Consider the following 15,265-nt stretch of genomic DNA (forward strand, 5'->3'; position numbering starts at 1 on the left):
CCAGCATGGCTGAGAGACATCAGGAACAAGCTGTACTGCGTTTTCAGGAAATCCTCTCCTTTCCATATTTATGCTGTTCCAAAATACTCCTACATGACATCCCCTCCAAATCAGCAAAAGCTACTGCAGAGCTTGGGAATCACAGAGGGAATCTTGCAGACGCTCACAGCACTCTGGATGAGCCTGCTGGTTTATCCATGTGACTCATCTCCTCCACTTATCTTCAGCAGCTCCCAATGGCTCCCAGACCTCCTGGGACTTCCTCCCAAGTGCAGCGCCCACTGTGTGACAGCACAAACCCGATCTCAAGACCGAAACTCATGGGCTAGGGCATGAAAACACACAAGAGAGCAAAGCTACCATCAGCCCAACACCTTTGGGCAGCCCCTGAGGTGGCAGGTGAGACGTGTGCACGCAGAATGCAGAAAGGCCACGCAGCGTTGGGCCCAGCGTGCACCTGTCCCACAGACAAAGCCTGCTGCCGTGCCCCGCGGTGCACAAAGACGGGTCTCAATCTGCCTGTAATGGAGCTTTTCAGGCTGACTGAGCTGTAATGTTCACAAGCTGCTCCCCTCAAGGGAATACTGTATCCTCCTCACCGCATTACCCCAATCAGAAAGATCAGTGAACAGCTCAAAGGCATCAGTGGAAGAGGCACTGCTGATGCAATTTCATTTAGAATCTATCAGAATATTTTATTCTTCCCTTTGAAAGTGACAGATGAGGTATTTCCACATCTCTTTGAAGTCTGGCAGAACAATTCACACCAGTGGATGGAACATCCCTTGCACACCCCATTCCTCTAAACGGGTACTGGAGGAGAAAGCCTCTTTGAAAAGTCCTGGGGTCACCCAAGGCACAGCCACCTCTGAACTCTCACTTCTTCAACACAGCAAGCTTTATTTCCATCCCAGCTTCTTCGCTTTCAGAAAACCTCCTGAAAAACCAAAGCATGGTGCACCTCTCTTCCAAAAAAATCTTTCCTTGGCAACTGCTAGGACCCCCTTTCTGGGGGACACTGAGATCAAATACAGCCTGCCTGCTGATTTCCTTCTTGCTGAGGACATGCAGGTCCTTGCTGAGCTCTGAGATGGTCTGAGAGCTTCAATAAAAAAAAAAAAAAAATAGCATCTTTCCTCATTTCATGTGCAAAAGGGGAAAATAAGCAACTCAGCCACTGCTTCCTCCAGCCCAAAGCACACATCGATAGGATGTGCTGACCTGATCCAGAGGGCATTCCCCAGCAGACTGTAACAGTATTAAAGTAGGTCAGGTTTGGGCCTGAATTTCTCAGCAACCCAACTCTGACGTATTTCTAGAGCGTGTGTAGGTGCATGTGTGTTTTCCCCTTTCCCTGTAGTACCTCACTGCATGACACTCATAACCAGAAACCCAAATGACTTCAGTCACAGAGAGGAGGGAGATCTATGGGTTGAACTTCTGCTTGAAACAGCAAGAGTAAATTATTCCAGCCCAGGGACCCTACTCTGTCACACATGGTGGCTGGGCCTGGCAGCGTCTCATCAGAAAGGGCATCCCTCCCATCTGGGGCTGGCAGGGATTAGAGCTGAAACACCAACCAGCCCATGCAAGAGAGGAAGGAAGCACCAGATTTTTACGAAACAAGCAATAATTTTTGATTTGTCAGTCTGTGAAACAGCACATCCCTGTTCTCCTTTCACTACCCTGGGACTGCTACAAAACAAACAAGAAAACCACACAGAGCCGTTCCTGCAGCCGCACACCCAGAGCCCTCCCCGTTCTTTCATTTCAGACTCTCACAGCTGTCACAGTGCCCGCACGGCCTCAGAGGACCACAGGCACAGGGGCCAGGGCTGCTGATGTGCAGAGCGAGGAGGAGCATCGCATTTGCTGGGCTATGAATGATTTATCACTGCACCGGCTGCGGGAGAAGCGGGCTCCCAGGGTTCTGCGCACGGCCGGAACAGCGCAGGCGGGCTGCGTCTGCAGGGATGTTTGTGTGCACTCTTCACATCATCATTAACCATCAGGACCCTCCAGAGGAGCATTTATTTCCTCGGGATCGTAAGGGAGACGGCTGCTGAGAAAACAGCTGGGCAGGATTTAGCCCCATTATCTCCATCTGTCTTGTTCTGCTCTCCCTCCCCTCCACCTCCGCTATTTAATTGGGGACAGAAATAGAGGAAATAACGAGAACACCAAAAAGGGGAAGGGGTGCAGCACAGAGCAGTGGTGGGTCATGGCTGTCCCAGCGCAGCGCCTGCCCCGTGCAGCTGTGTATTTCCACACCCCCCCAGCTCGGCTGTAGCAGCTCATCCCACCCCCAGCAGCACTCTTAGTGCAGGTGTTCCAAACTAAGCCATGCCCACCATGGCACACAGCTGCCAGCAAGGAAGACGGGCATGGAGTATTTGTAATGAAACACGCCCGCACTTCCCAGCAGTTCTTCTCTCTGGGGACAGGGCCAGCAAGGATGCACAGCAAGGGCCTGGCCTTGACTCATCTGCAGAGTTGTGCCTCACACTGAGCAAGGCAGGAATGTCATCACACAGCCCACCACTACACACACTGCAACTGAATGCTGTGCTGCCCTGTGTGGCGATAGCAGGGGACAGCTGGGCACAGAGCAGCAATCTGTGCCTGGGGATCAAGCAGGATGGAGCTGGACATGAATCACACTGCATCTCTTTCCTTGTGGGAACCTCACTGCTAGGAAATATTTACAGTTCTTTAGTTCTAGATGCTGCAGACTTTTTATAGTTGCAATATTCCTGTGTATTCATGCACAAAATTCTCAACTCCACTTATGAAAAACATAATACTTCCTTGAACAACAGTCCTCAAATCACTCACAACCCAACTGTTCTGCATCCCCCTAATTACCAATTAGATGGAAACCTGAGCAATGAGGACAGCAGAGCAAGCAGGGAGCAGGCAGCCCCGCAGCAGCCCTCCTCTTCTCACTACCTGCACACACACTTGAATCATTTCCTCCTTCCTCCCCAGGCAACCTGTAGATTACAAGCATGGAAGTACAGCAATTACCCTCTTCAATTACCCTAAAGACTCCAGCGGAATAATTGTTTGCAATGGAGAGCCCTCTCGCCTGCTCATTCCTCCACTCCCTCCCATACAACCCACAGATCACAAGGCACAAGGGAAGGGAGCAGGGAAATCTCTCTAACACAATCCGTGCTCTCCCAGCTTGTGGATGGGGCGTAGAGGCTGGAAAGAAATCCTGGGTGCCCCCAGCTCTGTGCTTCCAGGACCGGCTGGAGACGTGGCACCAGACATCAGCTGACACCTGCAATTACATCCAAATCACAGATACAAGGTCTGTTATCGATCTGTTCCTGGAAGGAAGGACAAGCTATCCAGTGAGAAGGGGTGTCACGTTATTAAATTCTGAAGGGATAATAACCCAACACAAAGGGCACAGCTGTTACTGCTACATTTCAGGCTTCATCTCCGAGTCTGACAGGGAGCAAAGATCATCGGAGCACTTCAGCGTTCGGAGACAGGCCCAGAAATTGCAGGCATAAATTAACATATCCATTTCCAATGACTGGGCTGCAGGGGCTGCGCATCTGCTGGCAGGAGCTGGCCTCCTGCTACTGCCACTCACTCCCATCAGCTCTTCCAGTGCTGGAATGGTACAGCAGCATGCTCCCAGCCCTACCTCGGAGAAGGAGCTTTACCAGTCCCAGCCCAGAGACCAGAAAGCACAGGGCACACACAAGATCTTTGGGAAGGACAGAGAGGCTGCTTCTTGCAAGCAGAAATCTGAGCCGGGGGTCCTGGGGAGGGGCAGTGAGCTCCATGTAAAACCCTGGATCAATTTTGCTGCAAAAGCACAGCTGAGATCAGTACTGCACAAGTCAAAGTCTCCCAACACCAGCAGAATAGAAGAGTTTAACCAAGCTGCTATTGAAAATAAAAAACAAGGGAAGTTATTGATTGGTACGAGCTTGGAGTCAAGAGACACATAAATTATTCCACAAGACAGCAGAGATAGCAGATTTCTTGGGCATTTCAGCACTGTGCAGCACCACGGGCTCAGAGCACTTGGTTGGGCTGCCCTCCAGCAGAGCCACGATGCACAGCAGCCGTCCCTCTGCCGGGTGCCAGGATGGTTTACGGGCCACCAGGCCATTAACAGGGCAGCTAGGGGCTGCAGGAGGGGCTGGAGAGCCTGAGCCACAACAGACAAATGAGTTCACAGCATGCTGCAGGGACTTTCCACCCTGCTGGAGACAGCGGGTCTCTGCATCAACAAAATTACAAACATAGCACTGCAAACGAGAAACAAAGTGCGCCCACACCTCTGACCAAACAGCTCGGCTGCAGAATCCATGCCCCTCCAACCATCCTGGAAGGCATTTGGAAATCAAGGCGAGAAAAACCCCACAGATACCAGCCTTCATTCTACATCCTGGGCAGAAAGCTTGCAGCTCTGTAGTGTATGTGCAGCTCCATCACAAGCCTCAGGTGCTGCCCCTGGCAACCCATCTCTGCAGGCCCCTTCATAGTGCAAATAGCCCCAACTTCACCTACAAAGGGAGCACACTGATGCATCCAGACATGAGAACAAGAGTCCAGGTGGCACTCCAGATCCTGAACTTCATTCACAGCACACAAAGCAAGCAGCCTCGTAGATCCATGTTGTACACTGCAGGGATTATCCCAAGCACAGCCAAGAGAGCAGAGTCCTGGGATGCTGTGGGCTGCACCCCAAGCCAGCTGATGCTCCAGGGCTGGTACAAGAGCTCACCACTGGTGAGACTCACGGGTGAGAGCAGTGGGTTGCAAGCTTCCTACCAAGGTCAGTTTTTATGAAATCTAGTGAAGGAAGATCAATATTTTCCTTTTGTTAAGTAAATCTGGCCACTGCAAAAACATCAGAGGAACAGCTCAGAAGACACGTTCTGTTTATTCACACCAGCAGAAGTGAGAACAAAGGCAGCTGCCCTTACCCACTGCCTCAGCCTGAGAACTAAAGAACAGGAAGCACAAACCTCTCCATGTCCTCACAGAAAGAGCTTAACCTGGGACTGCACTGGGGCCAGGATGCCAAAAGAAATGGCCTCAGCACAGGGTGAGCAGAGCCCAGCAGGGTGCTGCTGCAGGAACCCGGCCCACCTCAGGCGCCAGAGCACCAGGACGTGGGCAGGTGGCAGAGCAGAGGCAGCTGCAGGCTGAGAGCCTGGAGGGAAGCTCAAGCAATGTGGTGTAAATATCGTACACACCCGGAGCCAGGGAGCTCAGCGAGGGCTGCATGTGGCATTTCCTGAAGGTTACCTCTAATAAGGGCTGTCAGCCTGCCAGCCTCAGGCTGCGAGTCCTGCTGTGGGAAGCACGGCACTGCCCAGTGCCACTGCCACCATCTGCAACAGCAAGAGCTCCAAAATTGAACTCCTCCCACACACTGCAGATGAGGCAGGAGTCGGACACTCAGGCCATCAAATCTAGCAAAGAGGGAGAGGAGGCTGAGCTCCCATAGCACGAGCCACAGCACTGGGGTTGGGCTGTAGCAGGGGTGAACGTGCAGAAGTGAGGCACAACCTGCACTGGTCCCCAGCACCTGGGAAGTACGTGCCAGACAGCACTGCGACTGCTAGCAGGGAAGGAGCTCGGCAGATCTGTCATTCCAGGAGGGAAAAAATAAGCCATGTTCAAGGCCTCCTCAGTTACGTAAACTTCATTTCCATGTCTTTTATCACTGATAAGATAAGCCATTGCTCAAGTTCAAGTTCTGTATCAAGTAAACCATGATAATCCTCTTAGGAATTCCCCATGCCCCAGCTTGAACAGACCTGCAGAAAAGAGCTTAAGGGGTTGCCTTCAGCTTAAAAAAGAAACACACACAAGCATGCAGCCACAGACTTATTTATAACATAGGCAAATTGGGGCCCAGGATAGAATATGAAAGGCTTATGTGAGTCTGCCTGAATAGAGGCATCTACTTCTGTTCTAGTTCATGAACGCTACAAGCTGCTGCTCGGTCATGCACTGCACAGCCAGACACAGCCCAAAGAAAACCACCCTTCTGAGCAGGATTTCTTGCAACAATAAGGGCCCGAGGATCAGATTCAAAGCAGCAATCGAAGCCATTCACAACCAGACCCACACATTTTCTTCTGGACGACACCAACAAGAGTTTTCCAGGTTTCTATATTTTAATTTTTCTTTTTATTACAGCACAGGGTAATTTTAGCTCATCTAATGCTGGCAGCAGAATTATGATGGCTTCAAACAGTTACTCCCCTGCTTTACATAGAAGATTTAAATCTCCCCAGGCCCACCCCCTGCTGTGCCATACTGCACTGCCAGGACAGCGAGTGGGCATGGAACGACGAGCTGACGGCTGGACTTGAGCTCAGAGGTCTTTTCCAACCTTAATGACTCTATGATCCCCCCATCCTCACTGCAGATGCTGCATAACCCGACTCAAGGATGCGGCACAAACACGATGCCTCCCCTCCCACCAGCACTTTCAGGACCCTCCGATGCGGGCTGACAGCACAGGATATTGTGAAAAAGGTGCCTTTTAAATCAGCTGCTGGGAAGATCCCTTCCAAGATAGCAGCTGAATTCAAATCACATCACAATTAGCTCAGGGGGATTTCTAGGTTTTTCTTTCAGGAAGCCTATTTGAAGACAAAACAAAAAAGAACTGTTTTAAATCTCATTCAAAGGTTTCAGAACAGGTCGCAAGCACACGATGTTTTCCACCAAAGCAAAGAAGAGCACACCTAAGCAGCCTCACCCCACCAGCAGGGTTTGGGCCCTTCAAACCCTTGCTGTGCCCCCACATCCCACCCAGCCCCGTCCCACGCCTCCCCATGGGATGGCATTTCTGCATCCCCCTCCTGGAGCTCTCACCCCTCGCCTCAAGGCCGTGAGCAGATGACCCCGCTTTTTCTGAAGCCGGTGCCAATGAGGCCACCGCATTCGTTATCCCTGAGGATAATGACAGAGTGCAATTCAGTCAACAGCAACCTCTCCCCGGGGAGATGCCCCCTGACCCCTCCCGAGCTGGGGGATGAAAGCGGGCAGCCAGACCTCAGACAGGCGGCGGAGCTGAGTGAATAATTCCTAATGAACCCTTTCATCTGCCCTTTTGTTTTGGGGCGGGGGGACGGGGGAAGCTATCTACCAGCAGAAAATGATTTGAGAGCTGCCCCAAAGCGCTGCTGTCTGAGCAACACACTAATTGCCAGGGCCAATGCGTGCAAGCCGAAGAGGGTGAACTCAAATAGCCATTCACACCACATTTTTTCCAATAAAATTCAGTTCCAGTGGCACAACAGCAAACATCCGAGGGACAAACAAGTTCACTGCACAAGGCACACAGACAGGGCCTCGCTTCTCCACATACCTCTCAGCCCTCCCTGGCAGCTTCTCCCGTTCACCAAGCCACGAGCTGAAAAAATGGCCAGCATTTGAAACGAGATGTGGTTCCCCAAGGAAAAGAAGTGATTTCCACTTCTTCCGCATGAGTTCAGCTGCACCGAGCTCTGCAGCATCTCCTGAGCACGTGGGGTCACACGGAGGTATTAAGGGAAGTATGGATGGAAAACAGAATGATGAGACCTCAGAGCCAGTGGCATCGTGAGCCCTATATCTCTATTCAGCCGCTGCCACGCTGAGATGCTCCCTCATCAGCATCAACTTCCATCCTACAGACAGAAGGCCCTGAGATGCTCCATGCCCCATTCCAAGGCAAACTAACTGATGAACCCACCCACTGAAATAGAGCTTGGCCAGTGTACTCCTACAGATGTCAGAGCCCAGGGATATCGATGACAATCTCCTCCCCAGTCAAACTGATTGCAGCTCTCCTACAATCCTGTGCTATCTCACACATCACGCAGGGCCAGCAGCCCCAGTACCCTCACAGTGATGAGCAGAGCTTCAAATGAAAGCAAACAAGGGTCCTGGTCAATGAGTGACCAGCGCAGGGCTCACATGTTCCTCTCTCAGCACATTTGTTTGCAGGGTCAGACGCACAGAGCAAAAGGGTCATCAGCTGGGGGGTAACTTCAGCTCTGCTGGAACAAACACAGAAGGCTGAAACTGTGAGCGAGGAAGTTCCAAGCCCTAACAATTAAAGCTAAAGAGAAGTGGGCATGCAAATCCTTTAAGTTCAGAGTTATGTTCCAGAGGCAGCATAAAAAAAATAATAATGAAAACCTTGTGATTTCTGAGGATAAGAGATTAACAGTACTTAGTAACTCACCTAAAGTTCTGCCCAGCCTGGAGGCCTCAGTGGCTGTGGAAAGCAGAAGTGGGCTGACACAGCCAGCACTGGGGGATCAGACAGCATCAGTCCTGTCCTGAGACCCAGCAGGAGAGACTCAGCCTGGAACCTGCTCTTCATTAGGTTAATTAGTGGAGTTTGATGTAAGCAAGCTGGTTACCATGAGCACAGCACCAGGCAGTAGGACTTACACAGCTCTCTGTGCCCTGGATGGGGAGCACTCCTTGGTCACAGCTCATAATGGAGCAGCACAGGGAAGCAAACAGCTTCACAGCACAGCCAGACGATGCACTCACACACAGGCACAAACAGAACGAGTGTGAGATCTGCCTCCAGACCTGTGCATGTGGGAAACAAACAGAAAGATGCCGTGCGCTCTCAGAAATGCAGAACCCGCTGTCAGAAGCAGCACAAAGCTGCCTGCCTCCCTGCACATCAGCACACTGCTCCAGCGTCTGCAGAAAGACCACTGAGATACAGCACTTCCCAAACAAGCAAATGCTTTGAGTGTCATCAGTGACACTCTGCCCAGTTATGATCAACATTTCAGCTGCTCGTAACTCTCCTCTGCTGCACACTTCTATCCACGTACTGAGCACGAGCAACACCAACTTCCACTTCTCTCAGAAGAGTGGAATAGCAGATTAGGAGAAGTGGGAGAGAATAGGCAATTTGCAATTCGACACGGCTTCTCTAGAAGTAAACTCCTTCAGCCAGCACTGCAGCTCAGTCTGCCACATCCCAGGTACAGCCTGGAGTCAGCTGCAGGCAGCAAAAGGCCCCAGAGCTCAGCCCTGTTGGAGAGACAGCCCCAGACTTGTTAAGAGTACCACTCAGTGCCACCTTTCTCAGCAGGTTCATGTTAAGCTGCTCCTTTTTTTTTTTTCTCCACCTTTTGCAGATGCCTTAATTGGCTGCTTAATGCAGGTCTCACTGCTATGCTAATCACAGCCTGTGTGATGGAGCATGGAGCGCAGAGGACCCGTTTGTCTCTGTAAGTAATTGTCCTGACTACCCAATGTACACATGGCAAGTTGGCAAGGCTGCAAGGTGAGGCTGCTGTATTTATTTGGAAATTTCTTCTGTGGGTTGAGAAGCTCCGTGGGGCAGGCTGTGATCCAGTCCTCCAGGCAGCACAGGCATTTTCACTGGATCTATGCGAAAACTGAAGCGACTGAGGAATGGATCAGGCCTCAGGTTTGCAACATTCCTGGGCCAAGCACGTCCCACGCCTGGAGAGCCAACAGTGCCTCATGCACAGGCATGTTGCTCCCGAGCAGCCCTGCCAGGCTCAGGGTGCTTCCGCATACAGCGGGGAACCAGGGCCAGGAGAGCACTGCCCTGGGTGCCCAGAAAGGTGGGGGTACCCCATCCCAGGAGACACCCATAGTCAGGGGACGGGGCTCCTGGTGGAGCTGTGGGCGTCCCCACACACTGCACACAGTGGGACCAGATGGCCTTTAGAGGTCCCTTCCAGCTCTAATGGTCCTATGACTCCTCAGCCTTTGCCTGTTGCTGGCAGAGCTTCAGGATGTGCACAGCAGTATTTGGGACTGCACGAACACTGGTCTCAACGGAGAAGATGCAAGCCTTGCCTTTCCACAGAGAGAGCTATAACAGAAATACAAGCCTTAAGATACGCACTTACATCTCTCTTCTTGATTTCATAGCAATGGAAAAAACCCCAAATCCTGCAGCGTTTCACCCAGCAGCACACAGCCCTGAAGGCTGCAGACAGCTGGCTGGGTGCTGCACCAAACCACACCTCTCAGCGCAGCGCCCTGAGTCACAGAGACAGCAAAACTCCAACAGCACAACACAAATTTTCAGCAGTTACCCTGTCAAAACAAAGCTGAGACGAATACCCACAAATGAAGGAAAAAGGAGGGAGAGCTCAGGGCTGGCTGACACCTCCTCGACACGCCGTCAGCAGGATCACTTACTCCAAAAATGAAGACGTGGTTAGCTGCATCTGACAACTGCTCCATGGCCCCAGCACTGGAGCTACAGGGCAGTGGATTCTCAGTGGAAAACCAACCGCTGATACCTGCTCAGAGCTAACAACAAATGCTGCGTGACAGCATCTGCAGCTCACAACGGCTGAGCCCCAACACAGCCAGCCCTGCCCAGCCTGGGTACACTCACACTGCCTCCTCAGCATCTTCCCAAGTGAGTTATTTAAGATTAAAAAGCTTTCAAGTACACTGAAGGCTTTTTTTTCCACTGCCAGTTCAGAGAGTTTTCCCAGAATACTGGACACACAGACTATAATGCAGACTTTGCTGCATTTTATTCCTTTGACAGCTTTTAATCACCGCCGGTCCAGCATTTGGAAATTATTATTCACGCACACAACAGGAACAAGGCTGCAGGGAACACGAATTCCGCTGCCCGCCTGTTTGTGTCTGCGGACACCACCTCGCCTCTCACCAAATCAAAACAAGGCGGCCAGCTCCAGCACGAGGGGAAATGAAAGGGCAGATGGGTGACCTAGAAACCAAGCTGAGACTCTGGCATGAGCCTGAAATTCTGCAGCAAAAGGCAAGCGGCAGCATAGCTGCTTTCAAGATGGAGCTGGAAAACGCTCACAAATGGAACTGTAGGGCATGGGACCTAAAACAAAACAGGGGCAATGCTTAATCAAGGAGATCTTTCCATAGGAAAATCACCCCCTGCAAGCAGAAGGAAGCCTTGTGCCAAAGAGGGGATGCTGTCATTTAAGGCCTCAGTGCAGGAAAAATACCTCCAGCAAACCAGAGAAACTTCCCAAGCACACAGCTCTGATAGTAAACTCCAGCACTGCTACACACCCAGGATTTACATACCACATGAGATCATGAAACACATGACGGTGATGGCAAGGGCTTGACGAGTCAGTAGACAAAGCTTTAGGGCTGCAAGCAGTGGAGCAGGAACGCTGCACTCACCCAGCACAGATCCTACACAAACTCACCCTGCCAGTTACAATCAGCTTAAGGAGGTGTTAACAGTGACCTCTGTTCCAGCAAGTTGCAGTCTTGAGCAGGCAGCGCCTGCACCAGCAGCATGGAGCTGACATGTGCTGCTCCAGCAGGGCTGGTGGAGAGGGCAGCACACACCAACCTCCAGCCCAGAAAACCCCCCCCCCAGCTCCCTGTGCCATGCTCTCCCAGCACAGCAATGCACTCTGAAGAGGACACAGCCCAGGGGAAAACCCGGCCTTGGGACTGATGGCAGGAGATGGGATGATCTGCACCAGCAGCCCAAGCACTGCTGTCATCCCCCACCCACGGACTGACACATTTCTTTCATTTTGCCTTCTTTAATGTAAAGACACAGCAAAACGAACGATCACAACACTATTTTGCCCAAACATGCACAGAACAAACCCTAGCTGCCTTGCTTCGGGAGCCAGGGAAAGGCATGCAGATTGCAGAGCACCCAGGGCCTGTAGAAAGCAGGGCTTAGAAACCACCAAGGTTCCCAGAAGTGCACAGCAGAAGGACACACCGCTCAGCGCTCCTCCAGCTGCACCGGACCTCACACACATGGGGCAAAGCAGCCCAGAGCGTTCCCAGGCGTAAGGGTTAACTTCCATTTGGGCTGAAATGGCGCTTCTGGGCACCGCCGCTGCCGGTGTCACACAGAGCAACAATGCTAAATAAAGGCTACGCCGAGTGCTATTATGTAAACAACTCCCTTCCACAATGAAAGGACAAACCTCGGCTGCCCGGTTAGCCATTAACCCAGGAGCCAGCGCTGCCGAGAGGAAATCCTGCCGGCTCTCCTCCCTCATCATAGGCACTGTGATGCTGCACATGGGCCACCTCCTTCCAGGGCTGGGCCCATCCGCAGCCCCGTGCAGCACAGCCTGGATCCAGAGCTCCCCTCCTCCTCCTCCCAGGACAAGCAGGGCTCGCTGCCCGGACAGCACGCACTCCTCCCCGCGTCCCATCCCCTGAACGCAGGCTTCCCCTTGCCCTGCAGCCCGACCTGTGGGGCTCTGCACTGCCGCCCACAACAACTCTCTCAACCCTCCTGCGTCCGCCTCCCCTGCAGCCTCCCTCCCTCCCTCCCTCCAGCCTTGGCCTCCAGACTGAGCACTTGATGTTCGTCATGCGATTTTAAATCTGTCAGCAATTCATCCATCTGCCGCCTCCTGGGCTTTCAATGTGGAGAACGGTTCTGGGACACAGCCTTGCATAAAGCCCTCCACGGAAAATGAAGCTGTATCTCATTCAGAAATTGAAGCAAGCTTTGAGATCACTTCTTCCCGAGGTGTTGGGCCGTGTCACAGCCGGCTCTTCCCCGCAGCCAGCAGAAACACAGCAATGCTATCCACTCTAAAATAAACATTATGGGAGCGGCGATAAGGGGAAATATTTCAGCTGACTCAGAGTAATGTGGGTTCAAATCCAAGCGTAAGCTGATATTGCTTGTAATTTGTTCCCAAGCCAAAAGCACAGACTGAGAATGGAAAAAAAATGGAAGGCATTAAACAACAAGCAGCGCGCTCAGTGACTCTGGGAAACTTCAGCATTTTCATTTGCGTTATTATTTTTTTAAATAACCTTCAGTTTCACGGATCATAAAGCTAATTTGGAGTTAACTTCCCTTCTCCGTAAGCAGATAGTGCTGCTATCCTTTGCACTCATTAACGTTCGCTCAGTGCTCTGCTGAGTGCTGCTACCAGCACCGTGCTGCCCAGCAGACCCAGAACCGCATCCCTCACAACACCCAAACTCAGAAGCAGCAGCCAGTGGCTGTGGGTGCTGCTGCATTCACTGCTCCATCAGTGCCGATTCTGCTTCTGTTGAAGTCCCTCAAAAAGCCAGCTGCAGCTCACACGACAACAGCAGTCCTTCAGGCACACGCTGCCCTGGATTTGGGGTTTCTATCACCATGCACCCACGCACAGCCCAAGGTCTGCAATTGCTGCTGGCAGGCACCGAGCCCAAGAGGGAATCAGCACTGTGCAGTTCTAAGGAACTCGTGGGGAAGTGACTCCTCTCCCCAGCCTCCCAGCTGTGGCACTCCAACACACGGCACTTCTTATCACCCTTCTGCCCCCGATGTTCGGGTGTTTTTGGAGATGTGGTCGCAGTGAGGCATCGTGTCAGGAAACAGCTCTTCTCAGACCCCTCTGCCACCCCTTTGCCGTCAGCCAGCTGCCCAAAACTTACTTCTAAAAAGCTACCCATTAATTCCTCCTTCCCTCCCCACTCACTCAAACCCGGGGAGACAACAGCTCTCCTCCTTGCCCAAGAGCTGCAAGATGACAGCCAACACCAAGCCATGGCCAGCTCTGGACAGGACCCTCCCTGAACATGTGTCAGCACGTGGGTCTGTAACAGCCAGCCCAGGATCAGGAGGGGGGAGCAGGAGGGGTCAGAGGGATAAACAACCCACAGGTATGTCACAAATCACAGAGGTATCTTCTTGGGACATACTACATATTGGGCTACAGCTTGATACATCCTCACTAGATAAAGAGGAGGAAAAGGGGGGCTAATGGCTGCTCCCAATTCCTCACACACAGCTATCAGCACAGCTGCACACACAGCAATCACAGCACAACCGCCTTCCCAGCCTGCAGCTTGCAACTTCAGGAGCTGAGCACAGCTGAACCAAACCCACTTTGGATCTGGCACAGGATGGCTGCAGGGATGGGCACAACTCCCACACTGGGCAACTTGGGTCTGATCCAACCGCAGCCATTGGCAAACGGGAGACACCACCAAGCAGCAGCGCTGGGTGGCTTGTAGGGAGCAAGCTCATGATTTCAGTCCAAAGCCTCCTGGGGGGGAAGCCTGCACCAGGAGATGAGGGCACAGCACTGTCCCTGCCCAGCACAGGGCCGGCGGCGGCATTCAGCGCTGTTCTGGCAGAGGCAGGTACGCCATGCAGCCTGGCAGCGCGCAGCTACAAACAGAAACCACCACCCACAGACAGCCTGAAGAACAAAGTACCACTGTGTTCCTGCCCCAGACGCATGCATGCCCCATCTCCTCTCTCACACCAAAAATAGCTTCTACTTTTTCTTCCCTTTTGGCAACAACAAACCAGAGCTGGAGCACTTTCAATACACCTAACGCGTTTTACAAGAGTTATCTTTCATACCGAAACTCAGTTCCATCTATCGCTGCCGTTACAGACCCCCACCGCGCAGCGACTCCCCCTGCCCCGCCATGGCGGCCGGGCTCGGCTCCCAGCACGAGGCGCAGCCCCGCACAGCCCGTCGCTGCCCCGGGGTGAGTCAGCAGCGCAGCCCGGAGCTCCGGGACGGCCTCCCCGCAGCCGTCCGCTTTCGTCGCCGCTTTCAAATCAAACGCAAGCGCCGACCCCGACCCGAGGATCGTCCCGTCCCCAAACCCGGCCCGAAGCCCCGCGCTCAACACAACCGCGACGTTTTCGAGCGCGCCACGCACTTCTGTTCGCGAGGATCCACGCTCCGCGCGAAGAGCCCGAACCGCGGACGGCGGCGGAGGAAACTGCCCGCGGGAGGGGCCGCGGGGCTCCGAGCCGCCCCGACGCGCAGCTTCAGAACGGGGGACCCGGCTCAGTGCCTGGCGAGCGCGGGCAGTGCAGGGCACGGCGCGGCACAGCGCACACTTGTTGCCGTGCGCCCGCGGAGCCGCACGGAGGCAGAGCACGACCCCAGGCCGGCCCGCAGCCGGTGCTCCCGCCGGGGTCACGGGGCCGCGCGCGGGCACGGCGCGGAGGTAAGGCCCGCAGCCCCGCACGGCGCGGCGGCCCCGGGGCGCTCCGAGCGCTGCGGGACGGACGGGCTCCGCTCCGCCTTACGTAACCGCGGCCCCCCCGCGTCCCACGCTCGCTCGCCCCGCGCGGGGCCGGCCCTCCCCCCCCATCCATTCCTCCATCCCTACCTACGCCTTCCGCCGACCGCCGCCCCCCATGGCCGCCGACCGCCGCGCTCCTCCTCCCGTCGCGGGGCCGCCTCAGCGCCCGGCCGGGCAGCGAGAGACGCGGGGACTCGGCCCCTCCATCCGCGCCGCGGTTATAAATCCGGAGCCATGGGGCCGC

The 15,265-nt window shown here is 53.6% G+C and overlaps 1 protein-coding gene across 10 annotated transcripts in view; it reads right to left on the reverse strand.

The window, feature by feature from the left end:
* NCOR2 (nuclear receptor corepressor 2) overlaps positions 1–15,147 on the reverse strand; it is a 163,179-nt gene extending 148,032 nt beyond the window's left edge. For 9 of the 10 annotated variants that reach the window (XM_042828584.1, XM_042828580.1, XM_042828583.1 and 6 more), the window contains exon 1: positions 15,109–15,146. The gene's annotated coding sequence lies outside the window, so the exon portion shown is untranslated. Of the gene's footprint in view, positions 1–15,108 lie in introns of all 10 variants that reach the window. The other variant, XM_042828582.1, reaches the window with a different exon arrangement.
* Positions 15,148–15,265: the final 118 nt, after the last annotated feature.

The sequence above is a fragment of the Centrocercus urophasianus genome, unplaced genomic scaffold (genome assembly GCF_019232065.1).
Source record: "Centrocercus urophasianus isolate 14NV4802_14NV808 unplaced genomic scaffold, USGS_Curo_1.0 seq_30, whole genome shotgun sequence".
Lineage (NCBI taxonomy): Eukaryota > Metazoa > Chordata > Aves > Galliformes > Phasianidae > Centrocercus > Centrocercus urophasianus.